Raw genomic sequence first — 20,069 nt, forward strand, 5'->3', positions numbered from 1 at the left:
GTCCCGCACACCGTTAGGCCGTCTTCCGCTCACGCACCAACATCGTGCAGCCCGCCTCCAGTGGTGTCGCGACAGGCGTGAATGGAGGGACGAATGGAGACGTGTCGTCTTCAGCGATGAGAGTCGCTTCTGCCTTGGTGCCAATGATGGTCGTATGCGTGTTTGGCGCCGTGCAGGTGAGCGCCACAATCAGGACTGCATACGACCGAGGCACACAGGGCCAACACCCGGCATCATGGTGTGGGGAGCGATCTCCTACACTGGCCGTACACCACTGGTGATCGTCGAGGGGACACTGAATAGTGCACGGTACATCCAAACCGTCATCGAACCCATCGTTCTACCATTCCTAGACCGGCAAGGGAACTTGCTGTTCCAACAGGACAATGCACGTCCGCATGTATCCCGTGCCACCCAACGTGCTCTAGAAGGTGTAAGTCAACTACCCTGGCCAGCAAGATCTCCGGATCTGTCCCCCATTGAGCATGTTTGGGACTGGATGAAGCGTCGTCTCACGCGGTCTGCACGTCCAGCACGAACGCTGGTCCAACTGAGGCGCCAGGTGGAAATGGCATGGCAAGCCGTTCCACAGGACTACATCCAGCATCTCTATGATCGTCTCCATGGGAGAATAGCAGCCTGCATTGCTGCGAAAGGTGGATATACACTGTACTAGTGCCGACATTGTGCATGCTCTGTTGCCTGTGTCTATGTGCCTGTGGTTCTGTCAGTGTGATCATGTGATGTATCTGACCCCAGGAATGTGTCAATAAAGTTTCCCCTTCCTGGGACAATGAATTCACGGTGTTCTTATTTCAATTTCCAGGAGTGTAGATCAGGAACAGCAGAGGTCCCAGGACGCTTCCCTGGGGAACACCTGATATCACTTCAGTTTTACTCGATGATTTGCCGTCTATTACTACGAACTGCGACCTTCCTGACAGGAAATCACGAATCCAGTCGCACAACTGAGACGATACCCCATAGGCCCGCAGCTCGATTAGAAGTCACTTGGGAGGAACGGTGTCAAAAGCTTTCCGGAAATCTAGAAATACGGAATCAACTTGAGATCCCCTGTCGACAGCGGCCATTACTTCGTGCGAATAAAGAGCTAGCTGCGTTGCACAAGAACGACGTTTTCTGAAACCATGCTGATTACGTATCAATAGATCGTTCCCTTCGAGGTGTTTCATAATGTTTGAATACAGTACATGCTCCAAAACCCTACTGCAAACCGACGTCAATGATATAGGTCTGTAGTTCGATGGATTACTCCTACTACCCTTCTTAAACACTGGTGCGACCTGCGCAATTTTCCAATCTGCAAGTACAGATCTATCGGTGAGCGAGCGGTTGTATATGATTGCTAAGTAGGGAGCTATTGTATCAGCGTAATCTGAAAGGAACCTAATCGGTATACAATCTGGACCTGAAGACTTGCCCGTATCAAGCGATTTGAGTTGCTTCTCAACCCCTAAGGTATCTACTTCTAAGAAACTCATGCTAACACCTGTTCGTGTTTCAAATTCTGGAATATTCCATTCGTCTTCCCTGGTGAAGGAATTTCGGAAAACTGCGTTCAATAACTCCGCTTTAGCGGCACAGTCGTCGGTAACAGTACCATCGGCACTGCGCAGCGAAGGTATTGACTGCGTCTTGCCGCTTGTGTACTTTACATACGACCAGAATTTCTTCGGATTTTCTACCAAATTTCGAGACAATGTTTCGTTGTGGAATCTATTAAAGGCATCTCGCATTGAAGTCCGTGCCAGATTTCGCGCGTCTGTAAATTTTAGCCAATCTTCGGGATTTCGCGTTCTCCTGAACTTCGCATGCTTTTTTCCGTTCCCTCTGCAACAGCGTTCGGACCTGTTTTGTGTACCATGGGGGATCAATTCCATCTCTTACCAATTTATGAGGTATGAATCTCTCAATTGCTGTTGCTATTATATCTTTGAATTTTGAGCCACATCTCGTCTACATTTGCATAGTCAGTTCGGAAGGATTGGAGATTGTCTCTTAGGAAGGCTTCTAGTGACACTTTATCCGCTTTTTTAAATAAAATTATTTTGCGTTTGTTTCTGGTGGATTTGGAAGAAACGGTATTGAGCCTAGCTATAACGACCTTGTGATCACTAATCCCTGTATCAGTCATGATGCTCTCTATTAGCTCTGGATTGTTTGTGGCTAAGAGGTCAAGTGTGTTTTCGCAACCATTTACAATTCGCGTGGGTTCGTGGACTAACTGCTCGAAATAATTTTCGGAGAAAGCATTTAGGACAATCTCGGAAGATGTTTTCTGCCTACCACCGGTTTTGAACAAGTATTATTGCCAACATATCGAGGGCAGGTTGAAGTCCCCACCAACTATAACCGTATGAGTGGGGTATTTATTTGTTACGAGACTCAAATTTTCTATGAACTGTTCAGCAACTAAATCATCGGAGTCTGGGGGACGGTAGAAGGAGCCAATTATTAACTTAGTTCGGGTGTTAAGTATAACCTCCACCCATAGCAATTCACACGGAGTATCTACTTCGACTTCACTACAAGATAAACCACTACTGACAGACACAATAGTCTTGGCTGTTGTCATACAACACGCGGGTTACAGAATACGAGTCATGCGGTAAGAATATATTACCGTCGCAAGTAAATGTGATGAACAGTGAGAACAGGCGAGATGCCGGATAGACATCTCACAGAAATGAAAACAAGAAATAAACTGGTGTGAACTACACTGAAGCGCCAAAGAAACTGGTATATGCATGCATATTCAAATACAGAGATATGTAATCAGGCAACTCCTATATAAGACAACAAGAGTCTGGAGCAGTTGTTAGATCGGTTACTGCTACTACAATGACAGGTTATCGAGATTTGAGTGAGTTTGAACGTGGTGTTGTAGTCGGCGCACGAGCGATGGGGGACAGCTTCTCCGAGGTATCGATGAAGTGGCGATTTTCCTTTGCGACCATCTGACGAGAGTATCACGAATATTAGGAATCCGATAAACATCAAATCTCGGACACCGCTCCGACCAGAAAGAGATCCTGCAAGAACGAGAACAACGACGACTGAAGAGAATCCTTCAGCGTGATAGAAGTGCAACCCTTCCGCAAATTGCTGCAGATTTCAATGCTGGGCCATCAACAACTGGGCCATCAACAACTGTCAGTGTGCCAACCATTCAACGAAACATCATCGATATGAGCTTCCGAAACCAAATGTCCACTCGTGTACTTTTGATGACTGCACGGTACAAAGCTTTACGCCTCGCCTGGGCCTGTCAACACCGACACTGGGCTGTTGATGACGGGAAACATGTTGCCTGCTCGGACGAGTCTCGTTTCAAACTGTATCGAGCGGGTGGACATGTATGGAGACAACCTCATGAACCCATGGAGACGCGCGGGACTAGCCGAGCGGTCTCAGGCGCAGCAGTCACGGACTTTATGAGTTTTTCTACGTATCTGTAGTGTGTCGTGTCCATATGTCAATGAATGGAGCTACAGTGAATTTATGAAATCGCTTCAATCATTTGTAATAGCCCAGTACGTCCGACCTCTTGCGTGAATCTCAGTGTAGCTAGCATGGAGGAAATAGACAGGCACTGCGAATAAGTTGTGTTCTGTGGTAATATATGTCGTCCGTGAGGCGTGCCGAGACACTACGTCCGTCTGATCGGCTCCTTTCTCTCCCACCGTCCTTCCTATGTCACCATCCATAACACAGATTCCTACACCTTTTTCCCCTCCGCCGGTGTGCCCCAAGGCTCGGTCCTCTCCCCCCTTCTGTACCTTTTGTATACGGCGGACCTGCCGCCACCGTCACCCCCCGTCCACCTTCTCCAGTTTGCCGATGACACCACCTTCCTTGCCCTTGCCCCCACCCTGCAGCGCTCCCAACACCTTCTCCAATCCCATCTTGACCGGTTCACCGCTTGGTGCAACCAGTGGTTGCACAAGGTCAATCCCTCCAAAACCCAGGCGTCATTGTAGGCAAAACCACCCCTTCCTTCTGCCTCCTTGATTTCTATCTCACCATCTATTGCCGTCCTATCGCCCTCACTCCCACCCTTAAGTACCTTGGCGTCACCCTCGACCGTCGCCTCTCCTGGACTCCCCACCTCCGGACAATCCAAGCCAAGGCACGCTCCCGACTCAGTCTCCTCAAGCTCCTCTCTGGCCTTACGTGGGGTCTGGACCCCTCCACCATCCTCCACACATATAAATACCTCATCCGCCCTATCCTTTGTTACGCCCATCCGGCTTGGATCTCCGCCCCACCTACCTTTTATAAATCCCTCCAAATCCTTGAACGCCATGCTCTCCGCCTCGCCTATTACATCCGTCTCCCCTCCTCCACGCGGATCCTGTACGATCTCATCCACTTCCCCCACCTCCTCCTCTTCCTTGAAAGGATACGGATCCTGTACACCTCCCAGAAACTCGATCCTCCTCATCCGCCAGTCTCCCCGATCCTCTCCCACCCCCGCCCGCCGCCGCACCTGTATTCCCACGTCCCACCCGGTCTCCATCTCTCCACCCTCCTTACCATCTCCCAAGGTGGCTTCCGCCAGCTCCCCCTCCCTGATGATGTCCTCCTCCCCTCCATCTATCCCTCCTATCAACTTTGATCCTCCCCCCCCCAAATTCCTGTGTCCTTTCCTTTAGGCACCCTCCCTCCCTTCTCTTCCCTTCCCTTCTCTTACCTTTTCCCCCCGTCCCCTCCCTCCTCCCCTCGTCCCCCGGGCTTCCCCTCCCCCTTCCTCCCTCCCCCTCTCTCCTCTGCCCATGGCATCTCTGCTCTCCCCTCTCCCTCTCCCACCCCCTTCCTCCTCCTCCTCTCTAGGCAGGTCCCCGGACTCGCACACGCTCAGTGAACATTCGCGCGCCGGAGATCATCGCCATCAGTGTTTAGTGTGTGTGCCTTCGTTTGTGTGTTAGTGTTGTTCGCCGACACGCCACCGTCGTTCACGTGCCGTCACCTTCGTCCATGTTATGTGCACAGTGTCACCTAGTGTTAGTGATGTTTCTCTTCCAGCGTGAACGGCTCCATGTTTTTTCGTTTTTAGTGTCTACATTTTTTGCCCACCATTTTGACTGTCTTCTCTGTGCCACCTTTATGTACTACTTGTTGTCAAACTCAAGGCTGAAGAGCGGCGTATTGTGCTGCTGATAACACTGTGTCCCGAATGGCGCAGTGCTTAACGCACCTGCCTCGTAAGCAGGAGATCCTGGGTTTGAGTCACAGTCTGGTACACATTTTCACTCGTTCCCGCTGATTCCGCGTCATGTACCGATACAACTGACATTAGTAATTCCTTTCCTTTCTCCCGCTCCCCCCCCCCCCCCTTCGCCTTCAGTTTACATAAAATGTACTACAGCAAATACTTTGAATGTCAGTTTTCTTTTTCACCCCACAACAACAAATCTATCTGCCTCTTCACCCCTGAGCTAAGGTGCCAATATTAATTAGCTCACGGTCGAATTCACCAACGTCAATTAAAAGGAAGCACGTTTTAAAATATTACTGTCTATGTAAGTATATTTGTTTGTTACGGAACAACTCCATAAAGAAACCCTTAACGTTAGTTTACGTTTTTTGATTCGTTTGTTAGGTGCTAGATACCTAATAAATATATGGCTGAGAGCTGTGGACCACTCGAATACTCGGTTCGGGCCTACAGTTGCCATCTGTCCCTATATATTGGGACCATCACTGTTATGGTTCAAATGGCTCTAGCCACTATGGGACTTAGCATCTGAGGTCATCACTCCCCTAGACTTAGAACTACTTAAACCTAACTAACCTAAAGACATCACACACATCCATGTCCGAGGCAGGAACCTGCGACCCTAGCAGCCGCGTGCTTCTGGACTGCAGAGCCTAGAACCGCTCGTCCACAGTGGCCAGCCCATCACCGTTATGGACCTTCTTGTCCCAACATCCTAACAAGATCCAGTTTTGCCCCAATGTTACAAAATACTGCTACGAGCTGGGCTCGGGTATTGAACTAATGCCGTCTGTTACCACAACATGTCTATGCAGCCTAAGATACTTTTATTTATGTCAACAACGTTATGTTGACAAGGTCGTCTCACAGATGGTGTTGCATGTAGCTTATCCTGTATCGAAGATGCAAGCACCTTCTAAATCTAGCACCATCATTCGAAAAAATACGAGACTTCTCCAGGAGTACAGGGCTGGAATCATTTAAGCAGCTCCACGTGGAAGAGTCGGGTAGTTCCCATTTGAATAGCGATCTGCTAAGACAATTCTTTCTAAACGTCGTTCGAACAACGACCGCAAGATAGTAATGCTTGAAGTATTTATTGACGGTATACAGGTCGTGAATTACATTAAATACATTTTTTTACTTCATTTCTACACCCCCATCTCAGAGCGTCCCGACAAGGTCCCAGCTAGATATGGCAACCCTACCCTGGGGGTAAAAGCAACAGGGTTCAGTCATGTTTCGGTAACAAAACTAAATTATTTTTTAAAGGTCATCACTATCACTATTTCGTAAGTCTGTTACACTGATTAAATAAGTCAGCAATAATTGCACATTTTCATCCAAACACTATTATTAACGGGAGACACTATGTAGTGGAGATTACAGCTTGTGAAACGAAAGTGTTAAAATCTTTTTCGCATAGTCCACCAAATACGCACATACTTTTTAAATTCTACCATTCTACATCTACATCTACATCTACATCCATACTCCGCAAGCCACCTGAGGTGTGTGGCGGAGGGTACGTTGAGTACCTCTATCGGTTCTCCCTTCTATTCCAGTCTCGTATTGTTCGTGGAAAGAAAGGCTGTCGGTATGCCTCTGTGTGAGCCCTAATCTCTCTGATTTTATCCTCGTGGTCTCTTCGTGAGATATACGTAGGAGGGAGCAATATACTGCTTGACTCTTCGGTGAAGGTATGTTCTCGAAACTTCAACAAAAGCCCGCACCGAGCTACTGAGCGTCTCTCTTGCAGAGTCTTCCACTGGAGTTTATCTATCATCTCCGTACCGCTTTCGCGATTACTATATTCACCGACGACAGAAAAACTGAGACATAAAAGTTGGATCACTTATGCTTAAATATATCAGGAAAATGCATTCCGGATTGCAGGCAGTTCCCGCAAAACACCAGACATTGCTTGATTACGAACTTCACAACAATACATGAATTAACTTACAGCACAACACATCAGTAAGTATGTACAGGCTATTACACTGCATTAGGACCTACACAGTTTTTACTATTGTTATTAATTATTATTAGTATTAGTGGCACTGACATTGGCAGCCTGAAATCTTCCAATTTCTGCCAAGTAATAAGCCCAGCGATGAAGTGATTTACAAGCAGCAGACCTGAATGTAGTGCACCCATTTTAATTTGCTTGATTTTGAAGGGGGTGCAGGATGTGAGTGTAGCAAGTGCCACTACGGAGAGTGGCGGTGCAGTCGAGGCACGTTTTGCTCAACGTGGACAGTTAGTTCTCTTTTCTGAGAAGCAGTTGTAGGTAGAACTCACGATGCACTGAGAAGTGCTTCGTCATTCTCTAAAAAATGTTTTTGTTGTGGTCTTCAGTCCTGAGACTGGTTTGATGCAGCTCTCCGTGCTACTCCATCCTGTGCAAGCTTCTTTTCTCCCAGTACCTACTGCTGCCTACATCCTTCTGAATCTGCTTAGTGTATTCATCTCTTAGTCTCCCTCTACGATTTTTACCCTCCACGCTGCCCTCCAGTACTAAATTGGTGATCCCTTGATGCCTCAGAACATTTCCTACCAATCGATCCCTTCTTCTGGTCAAGTTTTGCCACAAACTCCTCTTCTCCCCAATTCTATTCAATACCTCCTCATTTGTTACGTGATCTACCCATCTAATCTTCAGCATTCTTCTGTAGCACCACATTTCCAAAGCTTCTATTCTCTTCTTGTCTAAACTATTTATCGTCCATGTTTCACTTCCATGCATGGCTACGCTCCATACAAATACTTTCAGAAACGACTTCCTGACACTTAAATCTGTACTCGATGTTAACAAATTTCCATTCTTCAGAAACGCTTTCCTTGCCATTGACAGTCTACATTTTATATCCTCTCTACTTCGACCATCATCAGTTATTTTGCTTCCCAAATAGCAAAACTCCTTTACTACTTTAAGTGTCTCATTTCCTAATCTACTTCCCTCAGCATCACCTGACTTAATTTGACTACATTCCATTATCCTTGTTTTTTTTTGTTGATGTTTATCTTATACACTCCTTTCAAGACACTGTCCATTGCGTTCAACTGCTCTTCCAAGTCCTTTGCTGTCTCTGACAGGATTACAATGTCATCGGCGAACCTCAAAGTCTTTATTTCTTATCCATGGATTTTAATGCCTACTCCGAACTTTTCTTTTGTTTCCTTTACTGCTTGCTCAATATACAGATTGAATAACATAGGAGAGAGGCTACAACCCTGTCTTACTCCCTTCCCAACCACTGCTTCCCTCTCATGTCCCTCGACTGCCATCTGGTTTCTGTACAAATTGTAAATAGCCTTTCGCTCCCTGTATTTTACCTCTGCCACCTTCAGAATTTGAAAGAGAGTATTCCAGTCAACATTGTCAAAAGCTTTCTCTAAGTCTACAAATGCTAGAAACGTAGGTTTGCCTTTCCTTAATCCTTCTTCGAAGATAAGACGTAGGGTCAGTATTGCCTCACGTGTTCCAACATTTCTATGGAATCCAAACTGATCTTCTCCGAGGTCGGCTTCTACCAGTTTTTCCATTCGTCTGTAAAGAATTCGCGTTAGTATTTTGCAGCTGTGACTTATTAAACTGATTGTTCGGTAATTTTCACATCTGCCAACACCTGCTTTCTTTGGGATTGGAATTATTATATTCTTCTCGAAGTCTGAGGGAATTTCGCCTGTCTCATACATTTTGCTTACCAGATCGTAGAGTTTTGTCAGGATATAAACAGTTCCACTTGTCGGATTGAATCACTTGATTGTGGGTTATTAAAACATCTCTAAATAGCATTTATCCTTCGTCATTTTAAAAATCTATTTTTCACTCTGAAGTTTAATTAGGCGCTAATGCTGATAAGGGTTGAGTGAGGAGAGGGGTAGCATTCATATCATTGACTCCCCTAGATGGGCAACGAATCGACTTTCTTCTGTGTGGATGCAGAATCGCGTCTGGCCTCCTGCCAGAATCTTAAAAGTAGCGAAAGTGGGGGGCAGGGACTGAGAGCAGGTGGCGCTGGGTGGAACTGTGGATGGCCCGGCAGGTATGCCGATGCAGTCCGCGCAGTTGCAGTAAACACTGTGCCTAGGTGGCGCAGTGATTAACCCAACTGCCTGCTTACAAGGGAACCTCCCCATCGCACCCCCCTCAGATTTAGTTATAAGTTGGCACAGTGGATAGGCCTTGAAAAACTGAACACAGATCGATCCAGAAAACAGGAAGAAGTTGTGTGGAACTATGAAAAAATAATCACAATATACAAACTGAGTATTCCATGCGCAAGATAAGCATTATCAAGGACAGTGTGAGCTCAGGAGCGCCGTGGTCCCGTGGCTAGCGTGACCAGCTGAGGAACGAGAAGTCCTTGGTTCAAGTCTTCCTTCGAGTGAAAAGCTTAACTTTTTATTTCAGTTTATGTGACAAACTCTTATGTTTCAATCACTTTTTTGGGAGTGATTATCACATCCACAAGAAAACCTAAATAGGGCAAAGTAGAGGAATCTTTTTACCCATTCGCCAAGTGTACTAGTTAGGTGGGTCGACAACATATTCCTATCATGTGACGCACATGCTGTCACCAGTGTCGTATAGAATATATCGGACGTATTTTCCTGTGGAGGAATCGGTTGACCTATGACCTTGCGATCAAATGTTTTCGGTTCCCATTGGAGAGGCACGTCCTTTCGTCAACTAATAGCACGGTTTTGCGATGCGGTCGCAAAACACGGTGAACAGTGACGTCAATGAACGAACGGACAGATCATAACTTCGCGAAAATAAAGAAAGTAAAATTTTCAGTCGAGGGAAGATTTGAACCAAAGACCTATCGTTCCGCAACTGCTCACGCTAACCACGGGACCACGGCGCTCCTAACCTTACCCTCTTCTTAATGTTACCTATCTTGTGCATGGACGACTTAGTTTGTATATTTTGTTTATTTTTTTATAGTTCCACACAACTTCTTCCTGTTCTCTCAATTGATCTGTGTTCAGTTTTTCAAGGCCTATCCACGGTGCTAACTTATAACTAAATCTGAGGGGGGTGCAATGGGGATGTTCCCTTGTAAGCATCAGGTCCCGAAATCGAATCCCGGCCTGGCACACATTTTCACTCGCCGCCGCTGGGTCCACGTAATGACCCGATGTAGCTGACATCAACAGTCCCTTCCCTTTTTCCCGCCTCCATCTTCAGTTTACATATAACCATGTTTTTTAGTCGGTGCTACAGTCTAGCGACTGATTTTAGAATTACACGAAGGAACGCGCACTGGAGACCGCTGCAAACTGTTTCCGCAATTTTCGACAGTGCAGCATTTGTAAATATTTCGCTTTGTACACCCTTCAGTGCTGTATAATATATTAAAGCTACTTGGAATATGTTTTTAATTCCTCAGGGGCAGAATTTCAAGGTAAGTAAAATTATGTATATTTCAGAACTATTTAATTATGTATATTTTTAGAACTATTTACCTACCGTGTGCACAGTTCAGCCATATTTCATCGGTCGTGCACCGCCTTTTATCTTGAAACAGTAGATCTTTTACCTTGGAAAATGTCATTCTTGCGAATGAACTGAGTTTTTTTTAATAACGATGTTACCTGTCTTGAAAATAGAAATTTGTGCTAATTCGGAGTAGCTTCTACTGCAAAACAATTTAACTCGCAATTAATGTTTGATAATGATTCTGCTTAATTTGGTTTTGATCACTGATTAGTTGTGTGTTGTTGAGTAATAATGTAACAGACTGAAAGGAATCTACTGGGGCACACTTGTATGTGGCACTGAAATTCAACATTAATATTAACGTAAATTAAAATGAAACTAGTATATTACGAACGATGTATGTCTGTGACTGGCTTTATAATGAGGATCTCTGACTGTGTACGACCGCAGAGCCAAAGATAATGCTTCTGGTCTGGAATTGTAGTGTGGGAGTAAGAGAGCGCTGGGTACACAGCTGTAGGTAGCTGTCAGAGAGGGTAGGACGTGGGAGTAGGCAGCGTTTGTGGTGTGCTGTGTGAAGTCGCCAAGTGTTAATGTATTGTTGCACATCGTAGCGGAAGTCTTCATGCAAGCGAGATAAAGATGTTAAATAATTATGGTTTTTGTTTTGCCAGCGCGTTAGTATAGATGAGTTGGCTGATAATTTGTAATTGTTGAGTAACCCCAGAATGTACGTAAACCTATTTGATAAAAAGGCTAGTTAGAGATTTCACTTTATTTAAATTCTAAGATTTGTTGACAGAACTATAAGTAATTTGATGATTTGCATTCATGTTCGATTAGTGAGGTTAGATAATACTTGCTGTATAAATCTCATTGTTTGTGGATCAGTTAGTAAATACAGTATATTGTTCTAAACAATGTAACTTCAGTTGTAGATGTTTTTGAAAAGACAAACTTAACTTGCAATATAACTTTTGTTAAAAAAACTCAGTGTTAGTAATTCGCCATAATCAGTACCGGCTCCCTGTCCAGCTCATAGTTTTTCAAAGAAGTTGGATTTTTCATTAATGTTTTCATTTATCAGCCAAAACAATTTCATGTGCGTTTCAAAGTGTTACAGCCAGCACTGCACCCCGGTGAGCCTGTAGCTAGCATATTTATATTTTTTGTGAGAGACCAGAATATATCGCGTTCTACCGTTGCTAAGACAATTTAGTTTATTTGTTATGTGCGCAGGCACTCACTTAAGTAGTCCAGGTAATTACAAGTTGGACGATTAAACACAGTATTGACAAGATTTTGTCTATTACAACGCTTTTAAATTTCAGTAGAATATCTGTTCCCAAGTATACGAATATGTTGTACCTTAGAACATGCTTTCACATTTGAAGAAACCTTAATTTTACGGAGTATATTTTTTTAATTTCCGAAAAAGACTGCAGCACGTAAAAAATGAATGCCATTATTTAAAAGTGGAATAAGAAAATACATTAAACTTATGTCGCAGGACTGGCCAGAGGCAAAAGTCTAAGTAACGTTACATGGTACAGAACACTCCCCTACGCTGAAAAATATTTTTTTAAGAACGTTGATAACAGTGCTCATGATCACTACATTTCGTCTAACGAATCTAAAGTCTCTCGCCTACCAGAAGTTTTTTTCAGCCCGGTGATGCACAGAATCCGTCGCTTCGCTTCGACCACATCTCGATTCCTGAGGTGGCTATCACCTCCGTTATCTCCAATCTGGAGATCAGCGTAAAGACGTGAGTGGAGCCGACAATATGGTTAAAATCCCGAGACTGTAAGTGTACCGCAGTCTGCGTCAGACTAACGTAAGACGCCGAACGAGGTGCTCGCACAGGGCATTAAGCCGGAAACTACTATCGCAGCAGTCTTCTGAGGCGCCGTAAAGGCGAGACGAATATTAAATCTTCGTGATGAGAATTTATTGAGGTCGAGTGGCGTCGCTTTTATGCTGTAAACTCCCGCGTCGTGACATAAATTAGACTTGAAAGGGAACTTCATAAACTCGTTCCTGAGAGCAGCTAAATAGGCGGCGACAAACGGCTGGCTCTCTCATGCATATTGCATTATAACCGTCACGGTGCGGGGGAAACACATCTCCCTGTGTAGATTGATCCGGTTGCTCCAGTTTCCGTTCACGTCTTTGCTACATCTTGTATTACCGCTAAGCTTGTCAGCGCTCTCCAAGAGCTCCTTCGTTTCAGCAGAGAAAAATTGTTCAAGTGCAGTGCCATCGAGAAAGTAATTCCTTAATTTAAAAGAAAAATAGGGGACGAAGGTCAGAGTGTAATGTTGCGCCAACAGAGAGATCATTACTGACGGAAGACAATGTCGGATTCGACAGGTAAGAGAAAGGGAGCTGGCAATATCATTTTCAAAGGAGCTATTATGGCATTTTCCTTAAGCGGTTTAGGGACAATACAGGCAACTTACACCAAAATAACCCTCTCACCTAGTATCTGAGTTCAGTGTCAGCACCAATGAGCAGTAGTGGTCGGTTTTCAAAGAAAAGGTGATACTTATCTAACATATGTTGAAAGTAGGCTGTTTAGGTTTTTATGTTGGTAACGCCACGTAGTGCTCTGTATGAAAATCGCTGACTGCGCTGTGTGCAGTCTGTGGCTGGTTGGAGTCATTATGGAATATTCGCTTGTGTAGTGTTGGGCAGTTGGATAGGAACAGCGCATAGCGTGTGCAGTTGCAGGTGAGCCGCCATCAGTGGTGGATGTGTGGAGAGATGCCAGAGTTTTGAGAGCGGACGAACTGCACGTGTGTCCGTCAGAAAAAGGAAATTTGTAAGACTGGATGTCATGACTTTTGAACACTATTAAGGTAAACACATCGTTTGTTCTCTATCAAAACCTTTCATTTGCTAACTATGCCTATCAGTAGTTAGTGCCTTCAGTTGTTAGAATCTTTTATTTAGCTGGCAGTATTAGCGCTCACTGTATTGCAGTAGTTCGAGTAAGGAAGAATTTTGTGAGGTAAGTGATTTCATGAAAGGTATAGATTATTGTTAGTCAGGGCCATTCTTTTGTAGGGATTATGGAAAGTCAGATTGTGTTGCGCTAAAAATATTGTGTGTCAGTTTAGTGATGATCAGAATAAGTAAAGAGAAAACTGCCTGAGTACGTTGAGTTTTGCTCAGATGATTGAAAATCAAATAACGCAGAAGTTTACCAGCACAGTCATTCTTAATTTTTCAAAGGGGACGTTTCAATGGGACTACAAAAAACAAGAAGTGTCCGTGGAAAAAGTGGTCAGTTTTATATACCTGGAGAGTGCATAACAGACAGGAACAGGGTCCTTAAGAAGATAAGCACCGGGGAGAGGGGGTAAACCAGATGACAATGGTGTACTCTATGACTCAAGAAGTTTATAGTAGAAGTATAATGTTAATGGCTACAAAACCCAGAGACTAGGAATACACTGTCACGTTTCGGCTCATACCAGTAGAAGCATCTGCACTCAGTAGCTGCGCACACCTGCTGGTGTACCATATGAAAACTTAAGTTTTAGAATTCGATGTCCAACTAAATGAAAAATGAAACAGTTGCTTTATAGTTTCACACCGATAATTCTTCCTATTTTCATTTATGTTACTGATTTCCTGTAGATAATGACCAGGCCTCACACAGTTTAATGTTTCTAACAGGTAAGTAAAACGGACAGTTGGGAATCACGAAAAATAACATCAAATGCCACGTTTTCTGCTAGTCCTTAAACAAGTGATTATTTCAAATCCTTGGTACTAATGGCAGCAATATTTCATTCACAACCATCTAAGCAGTTCTGAAGTGTATTACACACACGCGAAATATTAATAATCTTCCAACAACATACAGCGGCAATACTTCTACATGTACTCAGGGGTGGTGGCAAGGGGGGAGGGCTGTGGTGGCTATAGCCCCCACCCTCCCAATATTACACTGGATAAAATAATTTCAGAAATCAGCGAATATATTACTTCAACTGATTCAATCTTTTTTTTATAACTGTGTAGCAATATAGGTTGTGGCAAATAGCTTACTATCAAAAACGAATAAATAATGGACGGGGCGTGAGTCTTGCTTGGGTAGCTCAGTTGGTAGAGCACTTGCCCGCGTAAGGCAAAGGTCTCGAGTTCGATTCTCGGTCCGGCACACAGTTTCAATCTGCCAGGATGTTTCATATCAGCGCACTCTCCGCTGCAGAGTGAAAATCTCATTCTGGAAATATCATCTAACTTAAAATGGGCGTCTTATTATCTATTAATATACATTGGATGTATATTAAGGAAAGTAGAACTGGAACTATTGAAGAAAAAGTGTATTGATTAAAGTAAAAGATCAGAAACAGCAACTGAGCTTTAAAGAACTGTGACAAGCAGTTATTCCTGAAAGTATAAGTTTTACTTAAATTGTTTGGGACTGTTACTGTCATCATAACCACTCCTGAACGAAGCTTCTCCACTTTGAGACGAATCGTGACTTATTTGCGTTACAAAAGGGGGGAGGTGAGAATAAATGTATTGGATTTTGCAGATATCCATAAAGAAGGAGGTGTGGACATTGAAACTGTCATTAACATATTTAGTAAAAAGAAACAGAAACGAATGAGCATGCCAAATTGGGCAGAAGACGGAAATATCCACTGAATTTTTTTACAGAATTTTTTTATATTCATGTTCAGGTTCAAGTTTTTACATAGATGTCATCTTCTGTATCCAGTAAATTAATGAAAACTTATATTTTGTAAGTTTATGTTTTTATGGTTTATGTAATTTATAAAATCTCCCATGTTAAAATAAGTTTTCTTTATCCTGAACTTCAAACAGTTACCAAAAACTACTTCAGGCACCACCAAATTTTACCAACTTGTCAGTGGAAGACCCCAAACCCCCTCCCCCACACACCATTAGCCCCCCCCCCTTGAATGACTTCTAGAATCGGCACTGCATATACTCAAAGAGCTTTACTCACGTTCCAACAGGTACTGCTCACAACCTACAGATGAGGTCACATGGTATTGCTTATCCAACATTGTTGTTGTTTTGGTCTTCAGTCCAGAGACTGGTTTGATGCAGCTCTCCATGCTACTCTATCCTGTGCAGGATTCTTCATCTCCAAGTACCTACTGCAACCTACATCCTTCGCTTAGTGTATTCATCTCTTGGTCTCCCTTTACGATTTTTACCCTCCACGCTGCCCTCCAGTACTAAATTGGTGAGCCCTTGATTCTTCAGAACATGTGTCACCAACCGACCAGTTCTTCTAGTCAAATTGTGCCACAAATTCCTCTTCTCCCCAATTCTGTTCAGTACATCCTCATTAGTTATGTGATCTACCCATCTAATCTTCAGCATTCTTCTGTAGCACCACATTTCGAAAGCATCTATTCTCTTCTTGTCTAAACTATTTATCGTCCATGTTTCACTTCCATACGTGACTTCACTCCACACAAATACTTTCAGAAAAGACTTCCTGAAACTTAAATCTATACTCGATGTTAACAATTTTCTCTTCTTCAGAAACGCTTTCCTTGCCATTCACAGTCTACATTTTATATCCTTTCTACTTCAGCCATCATCAGTTATTTTCCTCCCCAAATAGCAAAACTCATCTACTACTGTAAGTGTCTCATTTCCTAATCTGATTCTCGTAGTATCACCTGATTTAATTATACTACTTTCCATTATCCTCGTTTTGCTTTTGTTGATGTTCATCTTATATCCACCTTTCAAGACACTGTCCATGCCGTTCAACTGCTCTTCCAAGTCCTTTGCTGTCTCTGACAGAATTACAATGTCATCGGCGAACCTCAAAGGTCTTATTTCTCCTCCATGGATTATAATTCCTATTCCAAATTTTTCTTTTATTTCCTTTACTGCTTGCTCAGTATACAGATTGAATGAAATCGGGGATAGGCTACAACGTTGTCTCACTCCCTCCCCAACCACTGCTTCCCTTTCATGCCCATCGATTATTATAATTGCCATCCGGTTTCTGTACAAATTGTAAATAGCCTTTTTCTCCCTGTATTTGACACCTACCACCTTCAGAATTTGAAAGAGAATATTCCAGTCAAAAATGTCAAATGCTTTCTCTAAGTCTACAAATGCTAGAAACGTAGGTTTGCCTTCTGAGATAATTCGTAGGGTCAGTATTGCCTCACGTGTTCCATCATTTCTACGGAATCCGAACTGATCTTCCCCGAGGTCGGCTTCTACCAGTTTTTCCATTCGTCTGTAAAGAATTCGTGTTAGTATTTTGCACCCATGACTTATTAAGCTAGTAGTTCGGTAATTTTCATAATTGTCAACACCTTCTTTCTTTGGGATTGAAATTATAATATTTTTCTTGAAGTCTGTGGGTATTTCACCTGTGTCATACATCTTGCACACCAGATGGTAGAGTTTTGTCAGGGCTGGCTCTCCCAAGGCTATCAGTAGTTCTAATGGAATGTGGTCTACTCTCGGGGCCTTGTTTCGACTTAGGTCTTTCAGTGCTCTGTCAAATTCTTCACGCAGTATCATATCTCCCATTTCATCTTCACCTATGTCCTCTTTCATTTCCATAATATTGGCCTCAAGTACATCGCCCTTGTATAGAACCTCTATATATTCCTTCCACCTTTCTGCTTCCCTTCTTTGCTTAGAACTGGTTTTCCATCTGAGCTCTTGTTATTCATACAAGTGTTTCTCGTTAATTTTCCTGTAGTCAGTATCTGTTTTACCCTTAGTGATATATGCCTCTACATCCTTACATTTATCCTCTAGCCACCCCTGCTTTTTGCACTTCCAGTCGATCTCATTTTTGAGACGTTTATATTCCTTTTTGCCTGCTTCATTTGCAGCATTTTTGTATTTTATCCTTTCATCAGTTAAATTCAATATCTCTTCTGTTACCCAAGGATTTCTACTAGCCCTCGTCTTTTTACCAACATGATCATCTGCTGACTTCACTATTTCATCTGCCAAAACTACCCAGTCTTTTTCTACTGTATTTCTTTTTCCTGTTCCTGACAATCGTTCCCTAACGCTCTCCCTGAAACTCTGTACAACCTCTGGTTCTTTCAGTTTATCCAGATCCCATCTCCTTAAATTTCCACCTTTTTGCATTTTCTTCAGTTTTAATCTAGTAGTAGTAGTAGATTTATTCATCTGTAGATCTCTTTTTACAAGGATATAGGACATGTCAAAGTATTTACAAGTTTAGGCCAATTTAAAAGAAGCTAATTCGTATGCACATATATGTACAGACTTCTAGTTAGAGACAATCATTAGATTTACTCCTGGTATACAATACTTTTTTTACAAATAACTTATTAAATAATGAAATGCCACACTGTTCACTCATATCTTACTATCAATCACTGCACACGCTATACACACATCGTTTCGTAACACTTCACACACACACACACACACACACACACACAAACAAACACACACACACACACACACACACACACACACACACACACACACACACTCATACACACTGATGATCTCTGGGCCATTTTCTGTACCGCAACTTCCTATTTGCTATCCTGAGAAACTGAGTCAGTATCCCCCCCATAATGAGTGAGATGTTGATCTCAGAAAGAGGAAGAAGTGTTAGTATTGTGCTATGCATAGCTTGGGGGTAAGTATTTCTAGAAAGGAAAAAAGAAAGAAAAAACATTAAGTGAAGCTGTTATGTGGATTGTTGGATGTTTTATAATCATTATTATTGTTATTATTATTTATTAGTATAACATTTTTTATCAAACTCCTACTTGTTTTATCTAAGTAAGCCTTCAATGAATAAAATGTATTGCATTACAGGTACTTTTGGCTGCCTTTTTAAATAAGTGTATTTTTGCAATTTCTTTAATCTGTTTTGGTAATGTAGTGTACAGTTTTATTCCTTGGTAGAAAATGCTGTTTTGAGTTTTATGTTTATTTTTTCTTGGTAGATGTTAGTTGAGTCTATCTCTTGTTGCATGGTCATGGACAGAGCTGTTTGTGCAGTAATTACCAATGTTATCTCTGATGTGTACAACTGACTGGTAAATGTATTCACATGGAGCAGCTAAAATCCCCAGTGTTTTGAACAGATCATTACAATGAGCTCGACTAGTAATTTTTGTTATTGTTCTTATGGCTCTTTTCTGGAGTTTGAAAATTGTGTTCATATTTTGTGCGTTTTTTCCCCACAAAGGAATGCAATAGTTAAGAAATGAGTGTACATATGAATAATATGTAACTAAATGACACTGTGTGTTACGCACTGATGATAGGATTCTAAGGGCATAACATGCTGATGACATTCTGTTTGGAAGTACCTTTGTGTGTTCACGCAACTTCTACTGAAAATCAATAATCATTGCTAGAAATTTTGCATTTGTTACACAGTCTATAGAGGTGCCATCAACACTTAATTTAACATTGTCATTGTTCCTCTTCAAACTGAAATTCATGGCATTAGTTTTCTTTATGTTCAATGTCACTTTATTGCTTATTACCAATCATAAATATCCTTGAGAGTTTCATTTGCTTTCTCGTTAAGGAGTTCTCTTGTTTTATCAGTGACCATAATATTTCTGTCATCAGCGAAGAGAATTTTTTCATCATGAGTAACACTACAGGGAGAGTAGTTTACCCTTGCTTTCAGCCATTCGCAGTACCAGTACAGCAAGGCCGTTTTGGTTAATGTTACAAGGCCAGATCAGTCAGTCATCCAGACTGTTGCCCCTGCAACTACTGATAAGGCTGCTGCCCCTCTTCAGGAACCACACGTTAGTCTGGCCTCTCAACAGATACCCCTCCGTTGTGGTTGCACCTACGGTACGGCCATCTGTATCGCTGAGGCACGCAAGCCTCCCCACCGACGGCAAGGTCCATGGTTCACGGAGGGAGGTATGCAAATTATGCAATGCTACTTGTGTTTGTCTTTATTTATATCAGCTTGTGGAAACGTTATGTTGTAATGTAATATATGCAACATTATATTACAATATAACGGTTCCACAAGCCGCTGTAAATAAGGAAATGTATATATCGTGGTCAGAGTCCACATCTGCCCCTGGAAATGTCTTACAATTTAAAACCTGGTTCCTAAATCTCTGTCTTACCATCATATAATCTATCTGAAACCTTCTAGTGTCTCCAGGCTTCTTCCACATATACAAGCTTCTATGATTAAGTTACGATCTGCGCAAAATTCTACCAAGCGGATTCCTCTTTCATTTCTTACCCCCGTTCCAAATTCACGTACTTCTTTTTCTCTTCCTTTTCCTACTATCGAATTCCAGTCCCCCATGAGTTTTAAATTTTCTTCATTTGTGAGGCCATAGTGGTGGTAGTTGCTTTATAATTCACGAGGGTGTT

This window comes from Schistocerca cancellata, chromosome 3, assembly GCF_023864275.1.
Source record: "Schistocerca cancellata isolate TAMUIC-IGC-003103 chromosome 3, iqSchCanc2.1, whole genome shotgun sequence".
In the NCBI taxonomy this organism is placed as follows: domain Eukaryota; kingdom Metazoa; phylum Arthropoda; class Insecta; order Orthoptera; family Acrididae; genus Schistocerca; species Schistocerca cancellata.